This window comes from Chiloscyllium plagiosum, chromosome 5, assembly GCF_004010195.1.
Source record: "Chiloscyllium plagiosum isolate BGI_BamShark_2017 chromosome 5, ASM401019v2, whole genome shotgun sequence".
Lineage (NCBI taxonomy): Eukaryota > Metazoa > Chordata > Chondrichthyes > Orectolobiformes > Hemiscylliidae > Chiloscyllium > Chiloscyllium plagiosum.
The window spans coordinates 21654197-21680013 of NC_057714.1; the positions used below are offsets into that span (position 1 = coordinate 21654197).

Genomic DNA, 25817 nt, shown 5'->3' on the forward strand with positions numbered 1-25817 from the left:
ACAAATTGATGCTCTTAGACTGTTTACAATTTTACTTCATGATAAACCTGCACGTTAGATTGTTTGAGTGGAAGCTGCATATGGTGCATCTGTGGTTACTGTGGAGCCCTTTTCATTGTATTCTCCAGAGAGGGAAGAAAACATCAATAATTCATGCATAAAATAAACCATTTTTTCTGTGTAGTTTATTGATTTTCATTAAATATACTATAATAAATACGTTTATCAACATTTTATGCACAAACCTTTCATACACAAAGATGATGTGCATTATACTTTGGCCCAATAAATGAGAGATGTCAGAGTTAGAAATGCAGGATCCTGTAAGGCTCAAACAGACCTACTGCAGAGTTGATTGAGAGCAGATATTGTTCAGTGGACTTGCGTATTTAGGAGCTGGCATGGTGGTAATGTCCCTGTCTTTTGAACCAGAATCCCAGAATCATTTACCCCCCCTCCCCCCCACCCCTCACCCCAAGGGGTGCATCTGAACATGTTGATTAGCAAAATATCTGGGAGCTAGGGATCTGAATGAGAGATAGGTACTGCAGGGGTTGAGGTGCATTTTCTCTCTCACCAATTCCAATTTGGTTTAGTCATTTCCCTTGTTTTCATGCCTTTTTCATTGTTGCACTGGTGAGCATCTTTGCTAATTTCGGTAATTTGGTGGTGGTTTACCAAAACAAAAGCTGAATTATTCTACACTGGAGTGTTGGTTGCTGAATTGGACAAAGTCCGGAAGGAAAAGGTAAGAACATATATTTGTACTAGACTGGCAACAAAACCTTTGCAAATCCTTGAATGTTTCTTCTGCGTAATCCAACATATGGATATTGGTATATAAAATACAATGTATTTTCTTGCAAGTTATCAAAGAACCACATGCCTTGTAACATATTACAGCTGTAAGACTGAGTTTTGTGTAACTATTTAATACCAAAATGAGCTGCAAACTTCTCAAAACATTGCTTGATTGTTTGTTAATAGTGCTAATTACATTCTCCAATCAACTAGAGAGCAAGCTATTTTAGTCTTGATAACATATAATGAGACAGGACTTTTACATTACTTCCTAGTAAAGGATCCTCGAGGTAAGAGTGATCATAACGTGAGAAAATTTCATATTTAGCTTGAAGATGAGAAATTAGTGCGTCAAATTTAAAGGCAAATGCAAGTACATAAAGATAGATTTGGATAATTTGGACTTGGAAATAGGTTAAAAGTTAAGGTGGTTGAAAAACTATAGTAAACAATTAAGAAGGTAGTTCAAAACTCTCAACAAAAATATATGCCATTAAGAAGGAAACATTCTATGAGAAGGGTTCAGCATCTGTGGCTGACTAAGGATGTTAAGTTGAAAGTAAACATGCCCAATGCTGCAAAGTTTAGTGATGGGTTGGAAGATTAAGAATGTTTTAGAAACCAGCAAAGAATCATGATGAAATTTTAAAGAGGGAAAAATCAGAATATGAGATAAAACTACCAAGAAACCAAAAGCAGAAAGTAAAAGGATCTATAAATACACAAAAAAATAAAAAAGTAGTGACATTGAACGTTGCTGCCTCAGATCTTAACTTTAGAAATGAACCATAAATAATGAAATGGCAGAGAAGTTGAACAAATTCTCTGTGCTCTCTGCAATGAAAACAGACACAGAAATATCATAGATTAGTAGAAAATCAGATGACAGAAGGGAGAGAGAGACTTAAAGCAATTCTGGACACTATTGTTTCTGCATTTGAGCAGGAAGAATAGAAGCCATGAATATTACTTGAATTGGGAAAAACAGGAAGCTGCTGCACAGAGGGATTGGGGTCCTCTTGCATAAATCGCAAAAAGCTTGCATCAAAGTTCAGAGAGTATTATGGAGGCAAGTTAAATGTTGGCCTTTATTTCAAAAAGATGGAATATGAAAATAGAGACATATTTACTAAAACTATACAAGGCCCTAGTTATCTATACCTGGAATACTGTAAGTGTTTTGGTGCCCCTATCTAAGAAAAGATATGTGGTATTGGAGGCAGTCCAAAGAAGGTTTATTGGGTTGATTCAATTATGGATAGATTGTCTAATGAAAACATGTTGACTAAATTTGGCTTCTACTCATTGGAGTTCAGAAAAATGAGGTGAGATCTTGCTGTAACATAAAATTCTTAGGGGGCTTGATGGGGCCAATGCAGAGAGGTTGATTCAACTTGTGTGAGAGTTAGGGCCCGAGGACATTCTTGCAGAATATGGGGTCATCCATTTAAAACAGAGATAAGGAGAAATTTCTTCTCTAAGACTAGTGAGTCTATGGAATTCTTTACTGCAGAGAGCTGTAGAGTTTGAGTTTCTAAGCATACTAAGGCTGGGAAAGACAGATTTACTATCAGGAAGGGAGTCAGTGTTTATGGAGATAAGTTAGCAAAGTGGAATTAAGAATTATCAGATCAGCCACAATGTCATTGAATGCCAGAGAATGGGCTGAATGCCCTACTTCTATGTTTTTTAGTCTTACTGAAGAAGGTGTAGTAGAAAGCTTGCGTGATTAAAGGTTGACAAATACTTTGGACTTAATGACTTAGAATGTAGGGTCTTAAAGAAAATGGCTACAAAAATAATTGATGCATTTGTTGTAATTTTCTAAATTGCCTCAATTGTGGAATGCTCCAATTAGATTGGAAAGCTACAAATTTAACATACTATTCAAGAAATTATTGAGATGGAAATCCTGAAAGATACAGGCCTGTTAATCTAATGCGTCATTGAGAAATTGCTAGAATCCATTAGTAAAGAGTTTGTAGCAAGGGATTTTGAAAATCATAACACAATTGGTCACAGTCAACATGGTTTTGAGAAAGGAAAATCATGTTTGAGTCTCTTGAGGCAACAAGGCAGCAGAATAAATAAAAAGGAAACAGTCTTGGTACTTTTAAGGCAGTCGATAAGTTGCCACATAAAAGGTTATTGCTGAAGATAAGAGCTCATGGTGCTGCAGAATGATGTTTCAGCATGGATACAGGATTGGCTCACTAACATGAATCAGAGTTTGGATGAATTGATCATTTATAGGTTGTCAGTTATAAACTAGCGGAGTACCATAGGGATCAATGCTATAGCCTCTCCTATTTGTAATCTACTAATAGAGTTGATAAAGGGACTGCCTGCATTGCAGTCAAATTCACAGACAGTACAAAAATAAGTAGGAAAGCAAATTGAGAAGAACATAAAAGGTATGTAGTGGGAAGCTGTGAACTTATGTACATTGGTGGGAAGAACAAAGAAGCTATATCATACTAAAGTGGAATTGAATTTTAGCCATTATTGCAAGGGGGATTGAGCATAAAAAGTGAACAAGTCTTGTTATAATTATTTAGCACTTTGATGGGACTGCAACTGGAGTAGCGGTTGAACAGTTTGGCCTCCTTATTTAAGGAAACATCTCTGAAATGCTTCCAATGTCAGGATAAGGCTCACTAGGCTAATTCCTCTGATGAAAAGATTGTCTTCTGAGAAAAGGTTGAGCGGTGATCTTATTGAAGTTTATAATATTCTGAGGGAAGATTCTGTGCAAAGGCTGTGACGCTGTGTCTTTAGGAGAGTGGAGGAGTATCTAGAATTAGGAGCACGATTTTAAATTAAAGATTCCCCCTTTTAGGTGAGAGATGCGTTGGAATTTCTTCCCTCAGAGGGTTAATCATCTTTGGAGTTCTTCCCACAGTGAGCAGTGGGGGCTGGTTCAGTGAATATGTTCAAAGCCAAGTTCATCAGCTTTTTTGATTAAGAGTTTGTGGGGGAAAAGCAGAAAATGGATCTTGGCAGTAATCAGATAAGCCATGGATCTTCTTAAATCGAGAAACAGCCTCCCATTCCTGCTCCTATTTCTTATGTTCCCATCATAGTCTCACCCACCACACGCTGGCACAACATCAATGTGTATGTCAGACCTAAAGACCTGGATTTTGCAGGAGAAATTATGATGAGGACATCTACACACACTGTGCTATTAAAGAGTAAATTAAACAGCAACTTTTGGTGAGCGGACATGGACAGCTTAACATTTGAAATTACATTGCTTCTCCAGGAGCTTAATGATATAGGTATCTTGCCAAAACAGCACTGAATCATATGAAAGAGTGGTACATATAAAATCACTTAACTCCCCAGTTAAACTTCACTTATTCCAGTGTAAGTAATGTTTTAATGCTTTGATAAGTTGTGATTGCTGTCCAGCAAAATTACTGCTTGTGAGAATAATTCATATGTTTTTTCTTTCATATTTTATTTATTGCAGGTGATTTTGGGAAACAAAATGTTTAATATTTTTTCAACATTTTCATTAAGTACCTTTTATCTTATTCTCTTCGTCCCATCTTTCTTCCGCTTTCTTTTATTCAACCACGTTCATGCGATTTAGCATTGTATTTATCATTCTAACTTACACTTCCTGGTACAGGCACCACTCTTTAATAATCGTTTAGTATCAAAGGCATTCTTTTGGGAGAGGAAGATCAACCAATTACTCCGGTAGAAATGGGAGTGTAGTTCTCAGAAACAGTTGTCGTGCTGTTGAGAACAATAAAAAAGTAAAGTCATGATAATCTTACCAGGCCATTTGTGGTTTAACAGGGGAGAGGTTGAGAAGGAGAGTTCATCATGGTACCCTTAGTTGGTTTGGGAATTTAACCCATGCTACTGGTATCACTGTCCATTGCAAATTTAGCTAACTGAGTCTAGAAATAGGAGAATTAAGGGATTGAGCATGTAACCGGAAGGCTGGTGTCAAAGGATCGTATTAGATTTCTGATGCAATGGTACCGGTTCTGAGGAAGCTGGGCAGTGTGCAGGTTGGTCAGTTGATACCTGAATAAGACTGAGATGAACGTCCTTGCAGAGAAATGTGTTAGTGTTGTTTGGGAGAGTTTGAGCAGGGGCAGGGGTGGTGGCAACCTGAAGTAAATCCAAAACAGGGAATGGAAAGCTGATGCTTATAAAGCACGAATTAATCATGGAAGAGTCAACATGGTTTTATTAAGAGAAGGTTATATCTTACAAATTGAACTGAACCATTTGTGAAAGTAACAAGGGAGATTGATGGTGGTGGGGGAGGTGATAGTGCAGTGGATGCTGTCTACATTGGTTTAAGAGGACATTTGACAAGGCCCCACATGGCCGACCCAGCTGAAAAGAAATAAAGCCAATGGGATAAAGGGGAGTGTGTTGAGGTGAATCCAAAATTGGCTTAACGACAGGGAGCAAAGGGATCAATAGAAAGTTTTTGAAAATGGAGAGTGGTTTTCAGTGGTCAGTGGGCAGAGAAGTGGCAAATGGGATTCAATTTGGAGTAGTGTGTGGTAATACATTTGTGAGGTCAAACAAAGCAAATTAATATCCAGCAATTTGGAGGGTACTGAGAGGGGGGTAGAGGAAGCAAGAGACCTTGGAGGGTATGTCCACCGTTCCCTTGAGATGGGAAGACAGCTAGGTAAAGTGGAAAGAAGGAATACATGATGTTTCCTCATTGGGCAAGTTATTGAATGGAGCAGCAGGGATGTAATGCCAAACTCATAAAAGATAATGGTTAAGCCACAGCTGGAGATTTGTATATAGTTCTAATCACCACATGACTGTAAAGACTGTGTCTCTCTCCTTCCTGTAATTTTGATTGTGAACTAAAATAGGAAAAGGGCTGTTATAAAACTAAGCACTTAGGAGGAATTGCTGCACTTTGAAAACAAATCACTGGAACTCATTGTGAGTCGTGTTCATACTTTTACTTCGCAAACAGTAGGTCAGGTGAAATAAGACGGTCCAGCATGAGGCATGCCTACACAGAGAGAGATCGGCAACTGTTATTGTTTCCCTTAGAGCAGAGGAAGCCTAGGTGACTTGATTGAGGTACGGAAAATAGTAAGGGGTTTGGATAGCGTAGACAAGGAAGACTTACTTTCCCAACTAGAGAAATCAGGTTGCGGGACGCACAGACTTATGGTGATTGGTAGAAGGACTATAGAGGACATGGGGTAACACATTTTCACGCAGACCATGATGAATATCTGGAATACACTGGCCCAGTTTCATGGTTAAGGTTGAAAACCTCAACCTATTTAAAAGGACTCTGAATCAGAAGCTGAAGTTCTGTAACCAGCTCGGCTATGGACAAGGTTCTGGAAAAGGGGATTGAAATGGGAAGCTAGTTTATTCAGCCAGTGCAGGCAATTAGTGCTGAATGGTCTGTTTTGGTGCTGTCAGTTTTCTATGGTCCTGTGGTTTTTATGGTTCTAATTGATGAGGGAATCAATCATTGGCTTCTAAAAGACACCAACGATGAGCTTTGGACATCCAAAATTGCCACACAGCCAATTAAATGCTTTTGTAGTAAAAACAGAAATTACTGGAAAAAGCTCAGCAGGTCTGGCAGCGTCTGTGGAGAGAAATCAGAGTTAACATTTCGAATCAAGTGATATTTGTTCAAAGCTGTCATTAGGGGTTACTTAACCCAAAACATTTACTCTGATTTCTGTCCACAGATGCTGCCAGACCTGCTGAGCTTTTCCAGTAATTTCTGTTTTTGTTTCTAATTTACAGCATCCACAGTTCTTTTGATTTTTATTAAGTACTTCTGTAGTTTAGCTGTGGTAGTAGTATAAAGAAACGCAACCTCTAAGTACACATAACACTATCACTGTAATAATCAGCAGAAGGTTTGTTTCATTTAGCAATATTAATTGAGAGATGACCAAGGGTCAGACCAACTACAATAATAACTTGGCATGCATTATAGGAGCTTTGCGTTTGTAAGGAGTTCCGAGATACTTCACATGAATCAAACCAAAGTTGACACTGGGCCACGTGTTTTATAGCAGGTGACCCAAAGTCGTTTCAAGGTGGTATGTTTAATGAGCATTCAAAAGGAGCAAAGAGGTAAAAAAGCAAGAGAAGTTTAGACAGGGAATTGAAGAGTTTAAGATATTGACACTGAAGCCATGGCCATCAAGTGATTCAAATAAAGGTTGTGAGAGAGAGCAGAATTGGAGGAATACAGATAACTTGAAAAGTATGACACTGGAAAAGCACAGCAGGTCAGGCAGCATCTGAAGAGTAGGAGGGTCAATGTTTCAGGCATATGCCCTTCATCAGGAATATGGAAAGAAAAGGGGTTTGAGAGATATAGGCAGGTGGGGGGCGGGAGGTGGGGCTGGGGGCTGGAGTGGGGGAGGGTGGTTGGAAGATGATAGGCAAATGATGGGACGTAATTATGATAGGTCAGTGAGGAGGGGAGAGTGGATCGGTGGGAAGGAAGCTGGACAGGTCAAGAGGGTCTCTCCACAAGGATCTCAATGCTTCTCCCAAGGTTGCGAACCTTGAAGTAGTTCTCCCCTCCTTCCACAAGGATCTTAGTGAGTGTCTCTCCTACTGCACCCCACCCCCACCCTCCCCACCCCACTCCTCCAGGTAATCTCCTCTGCCCCAAAGCTCTTCAAACACATCCTGAAGCAGATCCAACCCTCCAACACGGCACTGCCCTCATGACCTGTCCTACCTGCCATCTTCCTTCCCACCTATCCCCAACTGATCTATCACTATTACCCACCCACTACCCCCCACCCCAAATTTGAACCATGGTTAACTGGGAGCCAACACGTATGTGGAGGCAGAAGGGTAATAGGGAACTGGACTCTGTACACAGGGAGAATGTGCAAACTCCACACAGGCAGTCACCTGAGGCTAGAATCGAACCCGGCTCCCTAGTTTAGTGTTCTGATGCAGAGTTTTATATGAATGGAACATACATTGGGAATCGTTGTACAGAGGGTAATATTGCACTGATAATTGTCTTGCTGTTTACAGAATCACAGAGACCATTTGGCCCATTGAGTCTGCACCAGCTCTCCAAATAAGCATTACAACTCCTGTCAATCTCCTGCATTTCCCCACAATCTTGCACATTGTTTCTGTTCAAATAATCATCTAATGCCCTCTCAAATACCTTAATTGAACTTGCCTCACCATATTTCCAGGCAGTGCATTCCAGCCCTGAGACACTTGTGTGAAGATAAGATAACTTCTCGCATTATATTTGCTGCTTTTGCCATTCACTTTAAATCGCCAGTTAGTTTGACTGACAGGCGATTGCCCACTGTGAATCAGGTGCTTCTGAATTTCCAACATGCACTCCAATTTTTACAGAGCTTGACACCAGAACAAATAAATTTTAAAACCTGCACTTTACAATACAAGCTGACATATGAAAAGCTGTCATTTGGGCAAAGTAGCACTGAGTGTTTGGCAGTTAGACTATACTGCAGCATGAATCACTGTTTTCAGGTAAGGAAGGGAAAAATAACTGCCTAGAATATATGCAGAGAGTTTCCACCCATTTAATTTTTGGACCTGAAACTCCAGCTTTCCAGTGAGCTGTCTGGAAAATTCATATCAACCAAACAAGTCTGTAGTAAAAAAGCAACTTACTCTGTTTTTTCCAGTTACAGATGTGTTTTGCAACTTGGATACTTTGATTACTGAGATTTTCAATGAGTTTTCACTAGCAGCAAAGAAGTAAAACAGGGGAATTGTGCTTTTTTTTTCCGCAAGTGTGCCAATTACTGTGCAATTGTGGCTCGTACTTGGAGGGAGATCGCAGGCAGGAAGCTTGCAGGTTTCCAATTTGCATTGGTCGTGGCTGAGGTTTAGTGGCATGTGTTGAACATAACTCGCAAGAAATTATATACCTCACTAACTAGGTGCTGTGCTGCAGAACGTAAACACTGAGGACTGAATCTACCTTGTTTTGGTTAAGTCGGAGGTGTGTCGGGTTTTGCATTGTGAAGCCTAGTAGGTTCTCTTGCCCTATCTTATCAAACTCACCTCATTAATTACCGACCCTGATCCTATGGCATCACTCACATCCTATTTCCACCCCTCCTTCCCACAATAACTTGCCACTCAGTGGGTATCCACCCTAAGACTAGCACCTCTTTCGCCTGTGCCATCTTTAAAAGGCCAATGTACACCGGGTCAAGTGTTGATAGTTCTGCATTGCCCCTCACCAGTAGCATATGGCACATCAGCCATCGAGCCACACTATCCATGGCACATGACCAATCAGGTTCTAAGCGAACAGAGGATTCTGGAGAATCTCAGCACGTTTGGCAGCATCTGTGGAGTCAGAAACAGCATTAACATTTCGAGAGCGTTATGAGTCTTCAGGACTGGACTTACAACAGTCTCAAAACATTAACTCTGTTTCTCTCCGCACAGATTATGCCAAACCTGCTGAGTTTCTCCAGCATTTTCTATTTGTTTCAGACTTTCAGCATCTGCAGTATTACCCCACAGATCTTTGGGCAATTGGATATAGGTGAGATTGGATGTAGGTAGGGGGATGCAGAGTGCAGGATTTGTTCCATTTTCTTTGTTCTCTGCTACAATTCTCCTTCATCATTGCTGCATTTAGACACCAAGTACAGACAGATAAGTAATTGACAAGTTGTTGAAACAGCACCTAGTGGAGCAGGCACTTTTCAGTCGTCTGCAAATCAATGCCCAGTCCATCAACGCCGATTTTGCAGGAGTTTTGTCTGAATGATCATGGAGCTGGCTTTAAAAAGAACACTAAGATTTGTTTAACTATCCTCCCATTGAATTTACTGAAGGAATTGCTGATGGAAGCTCTCTAGCACTCTAATGCATTTCTGACACACATTCCTGATCTCACTGCAATACAAGAGTAAGGTGATGCCAAATGCTCTGTACACTTGGGCTTTTGTTTACTTGCAGAGGTCTTTCTTGTCAGACATTCACTGCTGTACTTTATAAAAGGCTGAGCTAGTGCACTTGACCCACTGCTGGATTACCTTTTCAATGGTGGCCTTTTGAGAGAGGTTAGCGACAAAAGAACAGCTGGTGCTGGAATCCAAGGTACACAAGCAGGAGGCTGGAAGAACACAACAAGCCAGGAAACATCAAGAGGTGGAGAAGTCAACATTTCGGATGTAACACTTTGTCAGGACTGGGGTGGGTGTAAGGGGAGCTGCAGATAAAGTGAGTTGGGGGTGGTGCGGGGTGATGAGGTAGGGATAGGTGAACACAGGTAGAGGGTACAACCTGGTTAGTCGATGTGAGGAATGAATCCAGTTGGTAGCTGGAAGGGAGAGGGAGGGGCTGGGAAGTGAGTTGGAGAAATGGGGAGGAGGTTATTTGAAATTGGAGAACTCAATGTTGAGTCCTCCGGGCTGTAGACTCCCCAGGCAGAAGATGAAGTGTTTATTCCTCTATTGTGCAGTTTAGTTCATTGTGACAATGGAGGAGGCCAAGGATGGTCATGTCGGAAAGGGAGTGGGAAGAGGAATTAAAATGGGTGGTGACTGGGAGGTCAGGTCAGCCCTTGTGAGCCCAGCTGTGACACTCGGCGAACCATTGCCTAAGTTTACATTCAGTCTCCCCACTGTAGAGAAGATCACATCGGGAACACTGGATATAGTAAACTAGATTGGAAGAGAAACAGGTAAACCTCTGTCTCATCTGGAAGGACTTTTCAGGGTCCTCGATGGAGGTGAGGGAGGTGGTGTACCCTGCATCTATTCCAGTTGCAGCGAAAGGTATCTGGGGGTTTCGGGGGTGGGTTGGTGCACAAACCAAGGACTGTCAAAGGGAATGGTTCTTGCGGAAGGCAGAGAGGGGTGTGGAGGGAAAGATGTTCTTGATGGTGGGGTCTAGTTGGAGTTGGCGGTAGTGTTTAAGGATGACTCTGTCTTTGTTGCAGTGGGTGGTGGGGGTTTTAGAGCGATGGAATGGGGAATGGAGGCAGTGCGGTGGAGGGCTGTCTGGATGACAGAGGGGAGAAGAAAAGCATGTTGTTCAAATAGGTAGACATCTGGGATGCTTGGGAATGGAATGTCTCCTTGTCTGAGCAGATGGAGCAGAGGTGGAAGAATTGGGAGAACTGGATGGAGTTCTTGCAGGATACTGGGTGGGAGGAGGTATAGTCCAGGTCATTGGAGAGAGCTGACTGCAAAGTTGTAGATAGTACTCAACATTACAAAGATGGCTACACTTTAAAATACTTCACTGCTTGTAAGGTGCTTTGAGATCCGTGATGATTCTGTATGACACTATATAAATACCAGTCTTTCACTTTCTTTTTAGACAAACTTAAAAGGAGAATTTTACAAGCATTTGGGACTTTTAAAAATCATATTGAAAAGATGTGACTTTTGTTAAGGAGTAAACTCTCCTGCTTAATTTAAAACCAGCAACACAGAAAAGAGTTATCCTGTGCAGTAACCTGTAAAAATTCGAGTGGCCAAGAACTATTTAAAGTAAAAATTAACAACTTTATTTCTTAAAGTATAACAGGGAATAATTAACTAACATCTATGTTCAAGTTCTTACTCTAACCTCTCTTTTCCCTTCTCTTCTATAATACTAGTACAATAAAACTCCCAATTAAGATTTACAAAACAACACTTCTTATCTCAAAACCAGGCAGTTTTCAGTTCTTCTTAGGGATTCTGCTTCATACGTTACTGATCGAAAAAGGTACCTTTAAGAGAGCTATTTTTAAAGCAGTCTGTTTACATGCTGGTGGCTTAGCAGTTCTCCGCTCAACTGTTCACTTTTCCCTGGTCTTATATCCCCAAATCATCAGATTGTGTCATTGACTTTTAAGGTTGTCAATATACTAAATTCAAACTGATTTGGAATTTGGTATTTTTCAGGGTATAATTTAAACTGATTGGCCGAATGTGAATTTGATTTTGTCTCCAGGCAACCAGCTAATCGAGTTGTTCTACCAAGTGTTTCACTGTTACCTTGTTGAGAACACATGGTGCTGTGTCTGGTAGTTCTGCTGATTTTAACTCTCTTAAAGTACACTCACACCTTCATGACACTTTCAACACTAAAATAAGCTTTCAAGGTGGAGAGGTTGTTCAGGGAGAAATATGTGCATTCTGTCATGTTATTCACAAAGCCATAATTTTTCACAGATTTTTTAAACATTGTCATACAGGTTGTTCTGCTACAACATGCAATTCATTTACACAGATTTGCTCCCACATATTTGCTGAATTGGAGACAATATTTCTAAAGTGTGAAGTTTTAAAGAGTGCATTGATTAACATGTGATTCCAGCCCCATTAATTTAAATGATGCTGCTCTTACACAATTTTCTTATAATACTGCATTGCATGAGAATGGAACTACTATGTTATAGCAGAACTGGCTGTAATATAAAAGGGTAAGTTATCATCAGTTCAATAATTTTTCAAAGGGTACTCTGCTGGGACTTCAATAGTGTATCATAAGTAAAAGCTAAGCATTGACAGCAATGTTTGGACTGTCACCTTTAGCTGCACATACACAAATTATGAATGTTTCTTTCAACATCAGCGATAAAGTCTGCCATCGCTACCTTCACAGATTCCAGACTGTAGCACTGTAAGAGAATGACATAACATTGAAAGTAATCATTATGTTAAAAATACACAAAGATATTTCAGCTAAGTCTGCAGTTCAGTTTTTTCCAGCACAGCAATGAGTTGCTAGATGTATCATTATCAAGATTAGAGGAGTAACTCCTGTAATCAAATAGGGAAATTACTTGACTTTGAAAGGCAGGAGATAAAATTGTGATCTAGTGCATATGCCCAGTGTCTGTTTAGGTATAATGTATGTGCTAGTACGAACAGAAAACATTTCAGTTTTACCATGGTCCTAAGTTTAGGCTTGGGAAAAAATGGATGTAATGTACAATTATCAATATTTTCACTTCTGAGGCCACTTTCTGTATGATGGATGTTCTAGAGACACCATATAACTCAAGTATATTTTTCTATTTTTAAACATAGAAATTAATTCTTATTTTTGTGTTATTTACTTAATATGGATTTTGTTGCTGAGCAACAATTCTATTATGTCATGGAGGTTAGAATTAAGCACTTGTCCTTAATTGGTATTTCTGGGATGAATTTAATGATGTTGATGGCTCTGATGGCAGGCCAGAAAGCTTATTAGATGGGCAGCCCAGTCACCGTTCTGTGCTTATCAAACAATTAATTGTCTGGCATGAGGGCTCCCACCCCTTTAAGTGCAAAGACCCTACCTCCAAGAACTGCCAGTGAGTGAGAGGGATGGCTACTCTTCAACCTCAGCAGTGCAACAGAGTAATGCAGCACTGCTGAGAGTGTAACCATTTCGAACTAGCAAGCAGGCAGTGAGCAGTGAAGGGAAGTGAGATCATGGCTGAGGGTGGCAAATTGGGGAGAACATGTTGCAGCAGGTTCCTGCCATTGGGAGGCTATCCAGGGCAAAGTATGTGTCGGATCAGGAGCTCCACCTCCACCCTGCCCCTATCCCATGTCAGATCCAAGGAGGTCACCAGTTTGTACTGGGACAACACTTTCTCCTCCCCCCTCCTTCACTAGTTACAAGCCATTGGTGAAGGGATTTGGCCCTTACTTGGCTTTCAATTGGCTACTTAAGGGCCTCAATTGACCTCCAGCTAGGAAGTCCCCTTTCCCACCAATGGCAGAATCACAGAAAGCTGCCAGCCTGCTCCAGTGAGCAGTGTTTAATTCCACCGTATGGGCGCATTTATCACAATTGTTCACACATTCTGTTATTTGTCCTGTTTCTTCTCATATACTGTTTTTTGGGGTGAGTTTGGTAAATATTCTTGAAGTTGGGTGGGGTATATCTTGACTTAATAAACTGCGGTTAAGATTGGGAAAGGTCCTCCTTAGATGATGATTTACTGATGTTGATACTGCAGTTGCTTGATTCATCACAATGTTGAGTCTGTCTCCAAGGTTGGTGCTCTTCTGCTTTGGGTTAATCATCTTGTATTAACCAATGTTGAGTTATACTGATGGAAATGAACACTGAGTGAGGTTAATACACTGTCACAGATTATCTTTATATCAAGTGGCAGCGAATTAATCTTTTTCTTTGCATGTAAATCATGATTTTTTTTCCTTACACTGGTTTTAATGGAAATAAAAATTTAGCCAAGATATAGAACAAGAAATTTAACTTTGCTTTAACCCATTTTACTCATTACTTGTGCCAGAGGTGAATCCGTGACATCACTGTTCATTGTTGGTTTTGTTTGGAATCAGTGTCTGCTCCTTTTAAATAATGGGGAGTGGGCAGTGGGAAAAATGAGAATATTTCATGAGAATGCGTTGTTTGTAATCATTCACAATGTACATTTAAATCTTGGCTGTGGTTTCAGAGTTTCACCACTTCTCAAAAACAGGGATTTTGAGAACTTATCACCGGCCTGTCCTTCACAGAGAATGAATATGTGAGACATAATTTTAATTGGGTCTGACATCAAGAATGGATATTACTTTCAGAACAATCCAAAACACTGGGGAAAACATTTACTTCTATGTTTTTGATGCATACTGGGAATGCAAGTTGTTAGAGTTAGGGGATGGAAAATAATCAATTGGTGGTATGTAGTTTTTACAATATTTGCTGCCAGAGTGTATGCATAAGCTTTTTACTTGACTTTTGCTCAATTCTTTAATATTTTCACTTGTGGCAGAGGTGTGACTTTGCAAACCCAGTAAGCAGAGCACTCACTCTCCATGCCAGTCTGAGATTTCAAGCTAAATTTGGCTCTGAACATCACTTTAATAGCACAGATTAGCTGTGGGCACCAAAAATGCACAATGCCTCATTGTCATTCACTGGCAAGAAAGAGTGGAAACTGGCCAATTCTCATTCTGTGCCATGGCAGTTGTGGGTCTGGGGTTTTATAGGAAGAGGGGAAATGATGAGAACAGGAAATTCACACTGTGACCCATTGGCCCTCAACCTCCATGATGGCAGGCAAAGGAAGCAGATTTAAAATTCATCCCAGCCAGAATGGGCGGTCAAATCGCTTGCTGTTAACACCAACCTGCTCCACATTGATTGTTCAGCCTACCGAGGCAAATGAGTCCTCCACATTGCTGTGGCAACATGATGTCTTTACATGCATATTACAGACTAAAACTGTGCACAGTGATCATAAAATCTGTAAACTTATTTTCATCTGACCAGAAATCTCTCCTGCTTTTACCACAAGTTGTTGGCATGTGTTGGAAGGATTTCAAAATTCATACTCAATCTGTATGACCACATTATGAATGCACCTTCCTTGGTCAGCAAATCCTGTAATAGGAATTGAACCTAGAACTTAAAGCTCAAAGGAAAGGAGACGATCCACTGTGCAACAAGACACCTGCATATCCCGATGAAGGATCCTGCCTGAAACGTCGATTTTCCTGCTCCTCGGATGCTGCCCTGACCTGCTGTGCATTTCCAGTACCACTCTACTCTTGACTGTAATCTCTAGCATCTGCAGTACTCACTTTCACCTATGTTCTAGACATGTCTAAATACCAAAAATATGGAAAAAGGGCAAAATATAGTTGGAGGGGGAAATAATACACTTCACTCCCTGCGGTGCCCACCTTTCCGCTGGTTATATTGGTCAGCCAGGACTCCCTGATTGACCCAAGTTAACAATCCCAATCAAAGATCTCACAGTCTATAAGATCCATCTCATTCCAATTACTACAGAAAGGCATTCAGGAGTTGTGATTGTTGACCCTTGCATCTTAGCTGCTGCCAGAGGCCAGTTTGCAACAGAATAGCAACATGAGAATGACCTGGGAAAGGGCAGCCCCATGATTTCCGAGTTACCTCCCTGCAGTTGCTGTTGAGGGAAGTGGCAACCTGCAGGAATGTTTTGCTTTGAGAGAGGAGTGGGTGGAGTCCAGCCATCCTGACGAAGTAGGAATGGCACGATTTGATTCTGGATTTGAGTAGCTGCGGTGTAGTCAGCAGGGCATGTGAAGGGAAGTGCAATATCTTGCCCAAATGACAGGCTGCAATTTCAGTTTCAATGCAAACTTACCAATCTCACACCAGGACTGGTAAAAGGACATAGAACATGGAAAAGACAGAATGGATAAAGATAAACTGTTTCTACCAGTTGGAGAGCCTAGGCCTATGGGCAAAATCTAAAGATTTGGACCAGACCATTCAGCGGTGATGATCGGGAGCAGTTCTACATACAGAGTGGTCGAAGTTTAGAACTCTCTTCCACAATCATCAGTTGTTAATTTTAAATCTGAGATTCTTTGTTAACCAAGGTATTAAAGAATATAGACCAAAGGCAGGTATATGGAGTTAAGCCAGGGATCCATCATTGAGTGATAGAATAGGCTTCTAGGGCTGAATGGTCTACTCCTGTTTCTATCGATCTTCAAACACATGAAACCTGAGATAAGATTCCTGCTGTTGCAGGGAAACAGCTAAACTTCTTCACACTATATATTGCATGTTGGATTGGAAATGGTTGCTGGTCATTTCTTCTATATCTTGGTTACTTGTTCATTACCATGTTCCATCTTAAAGTAACCGCAAAACAGCCTCCAGTTCTGGACTCAGGATGCCCATGAGGTGAATCAGCATGAGGTCACGTGGTGCTCAAGAACAGTGAGGATATGTGCATCCCTTTTGTCTGGGCAACATTCGCACAACAGTCAACTGGACAACGTGATGCCACAGCTATGACCATCAGATGTGAGTGAGTTTCTGTGAAGGAGAAATCTAAATTCCCTTGTCTTGACTTTTCTGGAGAAAAGAGCACAGAAATTATCGGTGGTTGAGTGGTACACCTCTTTATGTTGCCACAGAAGACTTCCTCGGAATGAGAGCAATGGAGTTCAAATGTCCGAATTCCTTGATACCACAGTGCAGAACCTTGAGCAGTGAACAACATGTATCTTGGGTAAATGAACATGTGAGCTAATCAATCTGTTGAGAGTCGCATGTGGTACCACAATAAATAGATGTAGAGACATTCTAATAACTTAGAATTCCTGTCACATTCTGTAGCATTCACCAGTCAGTTGCACTGACTACACAACGGTGCCTGGTATGCAACCAGATGCATTACAACTGCTGATTCTGTTAGATGTGCCCCACTCCATGAAAGGGACTGGTATGGACAGGGATTATGTCAAAGGGGCCACCAGCATCAGTCCTCTCTTTCTCCCTCTGACTCAGGCACTAGTTAAACAGCAATACCATTTGACTGAGGCTGGTTCCTACCTGTGGCAGTGCCCATACTGCCAATATAAGCTGAGGATGGTGCCACAGGTGTTTCAGCTACATTAAAACCTGTCTTCATTTCTGCCACAGCCACAGGAGGAACATTGGACAGGAGCAGCTGCAGGTATGTGTGGCACCACATTGGCAGTTTAATTTTGGGGCTCACAGGGGTAACTTTTGAAATGCTGTGTTCACCGATTAATCCTCCAACATTGGAACGTATGGGATTGGTGATGAAATAATGGCAAGGATTGAGGATTGGTTAATGACAAGAAATGGACCAGAAATAAATGGGGCATTTTCAAGTTGGCAGGCTGTGGTTGCTGGTTACTGCAAGGATCAGTGCTGTGGCCCTTGATGCTCACAATCTACATTGATTGGGATATGAATACTGGGATGTAAGGTTTTCAGGTTTACAGATGGGCTCATAAAAAGGTGTGTGTGTGATCCGAATAGTACAAAGAGGTTTCAAGGGGATCTGGTTAAGCTAGTTAAGCGGGCGATATATAATGTTATTCCTGATGTTAAGTTTGAGGTTATCCACTTTGGTAGAAGGAAAAGCGGTGAGGAATGTTACTTAAATGGTAAGAGATTGTTAATGTAAAGAGACCTGGTTGAGCTTGTTAATGAGTCATTGAAAGTGAACATGCAGGTGCAGCAAGTATCTAGGAAAGGCAAACACTACATTGGCCTTTATCACAAAAAGACTTGGATAGAGGTGAAAAGATGTCTTGCTGCAATTGTTTGCAACCTTGATGAGACTGCACCTGGAATATAGTGTACAGGTTTGGTCTCCTTGTCTAAGGAAGGATAATCTTGCCATAGGGGAAATGTAGTGGAGGTTCACCAAACTAATTCCTCAGGTAGAGCTCTATTGGAGGCTCAGAAAAATAAGAGGTTATCTTATTGAAATAAAGAAGACTCTGAGGGGATTAGCAATGGCAAGTGCTATGAGAATGCTCTCCTTGTAGAGGAGTCTAGAACTAGAAGGGACAGTTTGGAAATAGAGGCTTTTCCATTTCATCTGGAAATTTTTCTTTCAAATGGTCCAAAGTCTTTGGAACATGCTTTTCCAAAGTGGGATGGAGGTAGATTTATTGAGTACTTTTTAAGACAGAGATAGATAGATAGATTCCTGCCTAACAAGATATTTCAAAGGTTATTGAAGGTAGGTGGGGACATGGAGTCATGGCTACAATGGAGGAACCATGATGCTATTGAATGGTGAAGCAGTCTCGAGTAACTGAATGGCCTACTCCTGCTGCTAATTTATATGTTTGTAGGTGTGTTGATTAATAAGGGACAGTTCTATTCCAGAGATTGAGGAAAGATTAGATTAGATTAGATTACTTACAGTGTGGAAACAGGCCCTTCGGCCCAACAAGTCCACACCGCCCCGCCAAAGCGCAACCCACCCATACCCCAACATTTACCCCTTACCTAACACTATGGGCAGTTTAGCATGGCAAATTCACCTGACCTGCACATCTTTGGACTGTGGGAGGAAACTGGAGCACCTGGAGGAAACCCACGCAGACACGGGGAGAACGTGCAAACTCCACACAGTCAGTCACCTGAGGCGGGAATTGAGCCCGGGTCTCTGGCGTTGTGAGACAGCAGTGCTAACCACTGTGCCGCCCACAAACTGGACCTATTTTCTTAATCTGATAACGGAAAAGTCAAGGTAAAAGCAGAAAGATGTTTTCCTGGCTGGGCAGTCTAGACCTCACAGATAGAATGATAAAATAATGGGAAATTCAGTCTTCAATCAGAGGAGAGCGAATTTTGTGAATTCCCTACTCTATAGGATTGTGGAAGCTCAGCCAAAGTACTTTGAAGATAGGAATCTACAAATTTCTATTTACTAAGACATCAAGGAATATGTGGATGGTGTCACAAAATGGCATTGAGGTAGATGATCAGCCATTTTCTGAAAGATGGAGCAGGCATATTCTTGCTTCTGTGTTCCTAAATAGTGCAAGAAATAATGATAACACCTTAATCTGTATCATCACATTATTTTGAGGCACCAGCAATTTGAAGTGGATAGGTGCCACCAAAGTAGATGGTTGGTGACACTCTGTGGCTGGGAGGAACAATAGAGTGTTCAAATAGCAAAGCCTGATGGTTTTTGTTCTTTGTCCAAGTGGAATTAGCACTGAATCAAATGTGATCCTGGAGAAGCAAGCCCTTGCTCTCATCGGGTCAGTGGGTTGTCCCTTCGTGCAGACTTCTGGAAAGCCTTGTAGTGCACGATCACCGTGCTTCACCATATCTTCCACAAAACTTCACTGTTCCTCCATATCTTCCTCCTCAAGGTCTACACCCTTTGGGAATGTACGAGCTTATATAAAATATAGACAACATAAAGGTTGGGGAGCTGTGGATAGTGTGTTGGTGCAGGCCTGGTAGGCCATCGTGTGCTATTCTGTGTTTTTACTCTTTGCAACACAGCACCTCTGTGAGAAACCCTTGAGACAGGGCATCCTTTTATTGATCAAGGTGCCAGAACCACATCTTCAGGAATCCAATAGCCTGTGTTACATGTATCTTTGTGCTGAGGTAGTCAGTGGTTATGGTGACTCTGTACCTCTGGGTTAGAGAGAGGTGTCAGCAACCAGTTCCTCAGCTGATACCCCTTGCTGCCTTGCAGCTATCTACATGACCTTTCAAATGGCTTGAAGAGCTGATAGGCATATAGGGAAATAGATATGGTTGTCATTCATCAAATGTAAGTTCAGGAAGTTGAATAATTTAAATAAATGCACTAGACTGCTTTGTTGGTGCTGACATATCACGAGTAAGGTTACTCATGCCCTACTTCTGATGCAACCTTGCCATGCAAGGGAAATCCATGATCTTCTGGCCCAACTACAAATGGCTCCATGAGTCTGGAAGTCAAAGCACTCTGAATGCTCTCTGCCTGATGTTATAATGGACAACTGATTGATTGGAAAATGCATAACAAATCATATTCTATCTCTGAGATAACTTAAAGACAAAGAAGTTCAAAGCCATTGTTGTGTCATTGTAAATGGGTAGGATGTAGTAACGTGTCTGGTGAGGCCTACGCTGTTATTGACTTTTTTTGACATCTCTGGTCCTCAGGCATCAACCTGTGCCTCTCTGCACCATGTGTTGATCCTCATCACCTTGCAGCGCCACCTCAGTAAGCTGAGCCCAACGTCCTGAGACAAACTCACTTTACCACCGGCTGCACAGACCATTCTTTCCGTCATGTTCTGCTATGCCCTATTAAATCCTGCATACTTGTGAGCTCAGGTCAAGCAATGGCCCTCATGAGCTCCTCTCTAATTATTCCACCATTTTTATGGCTTCAAAAATGCCTCCTATTTCACTGACTGGCTCCCTAGTGTGGGACTGCCTCCTCTCATTAGACATGCTTCCTCTCAGCAGACTACTCAGACCCTTTGGTATCATGGTAGCCCACAAACGCACCAACATACTAAAACAGCAGCTAATGAACTTGAAAGATGCTATACAGACAACAAGCAAAACTAATGTCTGTGTGGGTTTCCTCCGGGTGCTCCGGTTTGCTCCCACAGTCCAAAGATGTGCAGGGTCAGGTGAATTGGCCATACTAAATTGCCCGTAGTGTTAGGTAAGGGGTAAATGTAGGGGTATGGGTGGGTTTCGCTTCGGCGGGTCGGTGTGGACTTGTTGGGCCGAAGGGCCTGTTTCCACACTGTAATCTAATCTAATCTAATCTAATCTAATCTAATCTAATCTAATGTCATTTACTAAATACCGTGCAAGGAGTATAACATACACTACATTGGACAAACCAGGCAGAAAACTAGCCAGCAGGATACATGAACATCAACTAGCCTCAAAACGACATGACCCTTTCTCACTAATATCCTTACATAGAGATGAACAAGGACACCATTTCGACAGAGACAACACATCCATCCTAGGACAAGCCAAACAGAGACACGAGAATTCCTAGAAGCATGGCATTCCAACCGGAACTCTATTAACAAACACATTGACTTGGACCCGATTTACCAATCCCTGAGATAAAGAATAGGAAATGACATTATCAAAGGAAATGATATCACCAACCCAAAGAAACCCAAACATTTAATAGAAAGCAGGAATCATCAGTAGTGCTTCGTCCGGAGGCTCATTGACGATGTTACCTAGTATGGTGACAAAATGTCTGAAAACGAACCCTCCAGCTCAGCAAGCAAACCTACATCCAGAACCTCAACCCGGGCTACAAATCTCATCAAAACTCACTCTCATTAGTCATGTTCTTGAGTGAGTGTGTATCAATTCCACGATGAGCTCTGATATGATCCTGCCACCTTTGTGTTAGTTGCTGTGAGCCTGAAACCTTGTCTCACTGAAATTTGCTGGCAGCTGGGAATGTATCGGGAAACTGGCATGTCATTTCACACTTACGTTTTCCTGGCAAATCCTCTTCTGAACCTATGTGTTGGGATGAAATCTCCATCGTTTCTCTTTTCTCCTCTATTAATGACATTTGTTCGCAGGTGCTATTTAAAAAGTGTTGCAGGTGTCTGAAAAAGGCCCCAAATTTAGTAACAGATGGTGAGGATGCTGCATGCTATCCACAATTCCACAACATGCTTCAACCAAAGATTTTCCAACATTTATATTTTCAGGCTCAATAAAAGTCTGCATCCTTTTTTTTGTTGTGACATTTCAGTTGACTACATTTGAGCTCAATGAATAAGGCTCTATTGTAAAAGCAAACAAGAGAAGAACTACCCAAGACTTTGCAATCTTGTCAATAATCTCTGACTCCTTTGTACTTGCAGGTGTCTGATAAACACAGTGACATTAAGTGAGGGAGCTACAGGGATGGATGTGCGCCAATCAAAGGGTCAACTTGACCCTGTACATAAAAAAAAACTAATACTCTGCTTAAAAAAATATTAAACTACCTGCTTCTTTTTTAAATCAAAAGCAATAAGAAATTCCTCCCAAGAAGGATATCGAGGCTCGGAGCTGTTAGGTTGTGGCGTACTTCCATCTGCATTACCCTGGCCTGCACAATATTTCATAAGGAAGATAGACATTGCAAAGTTGTGAATCAATGTTACCCTGATGTCAAGTTGCTAACTGGGTAGCACAATGCCAGGATATGAAATTTGGAGTAGTCTGCTGAGGGAACAAGTTTGCAGCAGGTTCGGCTATTTAAAAGGTCTTTAACATGTCACAGGTGAGGTAATTCTGAATTAGCTCAGCTTAGATTGAGTTTGTGGGAGCACTCTGCTGGGTTATTGAGAGGAGCTGTTTGGCCATTGGCAATTACAGTTGGAAAGCTAATGAAAACCTGAGGCACATGTGGAGACAGTTGTTTCACTGCCTCTTGGTTTTCAACAAAAGTAAGACCTTGGGAGAGAGGGAGTAAGTGGGTGAAGCCCTTTTGAGGAGGGTGGAAAAGGAGAGTTCAATACTGTGAAGGTCTTATCATTCAATGGATTTTGAAGAACACTTCTCATATCCATATCTAATCAAGGTGCAGTGTCTGCCATGAACCAGAAAGCAGGTAGGTCAGTAAAATATGCCTCTTCCCGCAATCCAACCTCTAGTCACACTGCAGGATGAGGATAGTCATGTCTGTGGTCATAAAGATCACTATCACTCTCAAATGGTCTGGCCTTTCCCAGCTGGAGTCTGTGACCACTGCAGATCTTTCCCAGTACTCTGACCACTGCAGCAGCTGGGAAATGATGGAAACCATTTGTTCCAGGCAAGAGGATCTATCCACTTTCTTTCTCCAGAGGGACAGAAAGAATGAAAAGGCATGTGGCTTCACCAGGAAAATAGAATACCCCAGAGTGCAGGGAACCATTGACTGCAGCCATGTCAATGGGAAGAAGCTTAGGAAACAAACAACACCCATTCCCTAAATGTGCAGCTCTGTACTACAAGACTATCAATTCAGAGAACGCCCTCTATCACACTGTTCTGGCCGTAGCCAGAATGCCTTTACCTTGTGTCAATTTGTCCTACCACATGAATCAGAAACCAGCTGTTTAGGGACAAGAGCCACGTCTTGTGTATGTGGCTGCTAACTCTCCTTCCATCATCTAGCACAACAGCAGAGTAGAGTTAATATGAGAGCCAGGATCAAAATACAGCAGAGGGTTAGCCCGTTGAAACAACTGTTCCCACTGCCTTTTCTTCAGTGCACACCAGGAAGGATTGTGGTGGTTTCCTCCATTCTCCAGAACCTTGCTGTTCTAAATGTGCTGCTATTAACTGTAGGGAACTAGAGGCCTCACCACAATAAAGGGAAGAGAAAGAGGAGGAGGAGAAGGCAGTGGAGAGATATCCTCGACTCAGTAAATCCAGACAGGTTATGACAGAATCTATTATAGGGTTTTGCTTCTACTGAAACAAAACTTGCCCAGACTGACAGGGATTCACCATTGCTTCTTTCCATATCCATTGCCCATTCACAGCAATCCCCCTGGCCACAATCCAGTAATAAATATTCTCCACAAAAACCTTCACATAACAACATCTTTATGTAACAAGACATCCAATTATACAAAACAGAACTGAACTATTCACCTTATGAATTCCCCTAATAGCTGTCTCGTGGGTACTTTTTCATGGTCTAATGCTTCGATAGAGTAGCTCTGATAGAAAAGGGATGTCACTGATAAAGGCCATTCAACCAATCATTACAGCACAGGCCAAAACAAAGTTACAAAATAACTAATTTTAACCTTACTTTCTAATGCTTGGTCTTGCTGGTTATAATATTTCAGTTGCAAATCCAAGTACATTTTTAAAAAGTTGAGGGTTTCTGCCTCAAACTCCAAACTAGGCAGCAAATTCCAGACACTAGCTGCATGTTTTTTTTCTTTTAGCAAATCCTTTTTAATCATTCCACCAATCACTTCAAATCTGTGTCTTCTGGAAATTGAATTCTTTGCTAGGGAATTTCTGTCTGCATTATCTAGTCCCCTCATATTTTTGTGCATCTCAGTTAAGTCATCCCTCCTCTGTTCAATGAAAAACATTCCTAGCCTGTCCAATCTTTTCTCATCGAGTTTCAAGCAGTGAAAACATTTTTGCTCTATACTCCCTAATGGGCAATTATGTTCTTCCTGTAATGCAGTGGCCATAAATGTACAGAAAACTCCAGCTGTGGTCTAACTATCATGTAATACAGTTCTAGCATTACATCCCTGCTTTTGTATTCTATACCTTGTCCAATAAAGGAAAGCATTCCATAGATGTTCTTAATCAGCCTGTTCATATATGTTATAACATACCTCTGGAGCAAGTGGGTCATGAACCTGGAATTTCTGGCTCAGAGGCAAGGAAACTACCACTATTCCATAAGAGCCCGAAGTACAGCCAACAACTTGCACAACAGTTGGAAGTAAATGAGGGGATTTGGGATTTGTATATTTAAAGTAGAACATGTCAAAGTGAGAACCATTATCACTTTACATACATTACCCTGTCATTTTCAAGGTCATATAAACATGTACTCCAAAGTGTCTCACTTCCTCTTCTCTCAATCCCTTCTCATCTTTTGGATATTCCCTTGCTTTGTTTAGCTTCCCATATGTATGACCTCACATTCCTTTGAATTCAATTTCACTCTTACCCCATTCAACCAAAAGACTGGTATCCTGCAATTGATAACCATGCTCTTCATTACATGTCAGCTGCAAATTTCCCAATCATATCTCCCACATCTAAAGCTAAACCATTAATACATACAATGAACAGCAAGGGATCCAACACTGAACACTGTGGAACATCATAGAAAATTGTCCTTCCATTCACAAAAACACCCAACACCCAAAAATCATCCTTTGGCTCAGTGGCAAAAAACAATTTTGAGTCTAACTTGCTGCTTACCTATTTATCCCATGTGTTTTTGCCTTTTGACCACTCTACCATGTGGGACCTTGTCAAATGCCTGTTTTTAAAAAAATGCTGACACTATCCACAGCCCTAGCCCCATCAATCATCTTCATTACAGCCTCAAAAGAATTCAACTTGGTAAAACATGAACTTCCCTTCACAAAACCATGTTGATTATCCTTGATTTGCCAAATGACTGTCTACCTTGTCTGTCAGAATTGATTTCCCCCCAGGAGGCAGTATTGTCACTTGGTTCATAATCCAGAATTCCAGGCTCATATTTTGGAGACAGTTTGAATGTTTGAATCCCACCATGGCAGAAGATGAAATTTTAATTAATTGAAAATTCGGAATAAAGAGCTGGCCTATTAGCGGTCATGCAAATATGTTGAGTTTTGGAAAAACTAAAGTCTTTTTAGTGAAGGAAATATGCCATCCTTGCCTGGTCTGGTCACATGTGACTCCAGACTCATAGTAATGTGGTTGACTCTTAATTGTAGGCAGTAAAAGATGGTCAATAAATACTGGCCTTGCCAAAGCCCAGCAAAACATTTGCCAACCACTAAGGTCAACCTGTTGACCTATGATAATGATCTCTTGCACACTTCTTAGACAATGGTACAACGTTTGCATGCCTCCAATTCCCTGATACCTCACCTGTGTCTGATGAGGATTGGAAATGATCTTCAGAGCACCCATTATTTCCTCTTGACTGCTTTTAATAGCCTGGGGTACAATCCATCCAGCCCTAGTGATTTATCCACTTTCACAGGTGTCAGTCCTTCCAGTACTGCCCTTCCCCGTTATGATTATTTTATCAAATACTTCATACC

At 41.3% G+C, this 25817-nt stretch overlaps 1 protein-coding gene across 6 annotated transcripts in view; it reads left to right on the top strand.

The window, feature by feature from the left end:
* Positions 1–25817, top strand: part of LOC122549745 (zinc finger protein 385D-like) — a 1019967-nt gene that overhangs the window by 711371 nt on the left and 282779 nt on the right. The window lies entirely within an intron of this gene.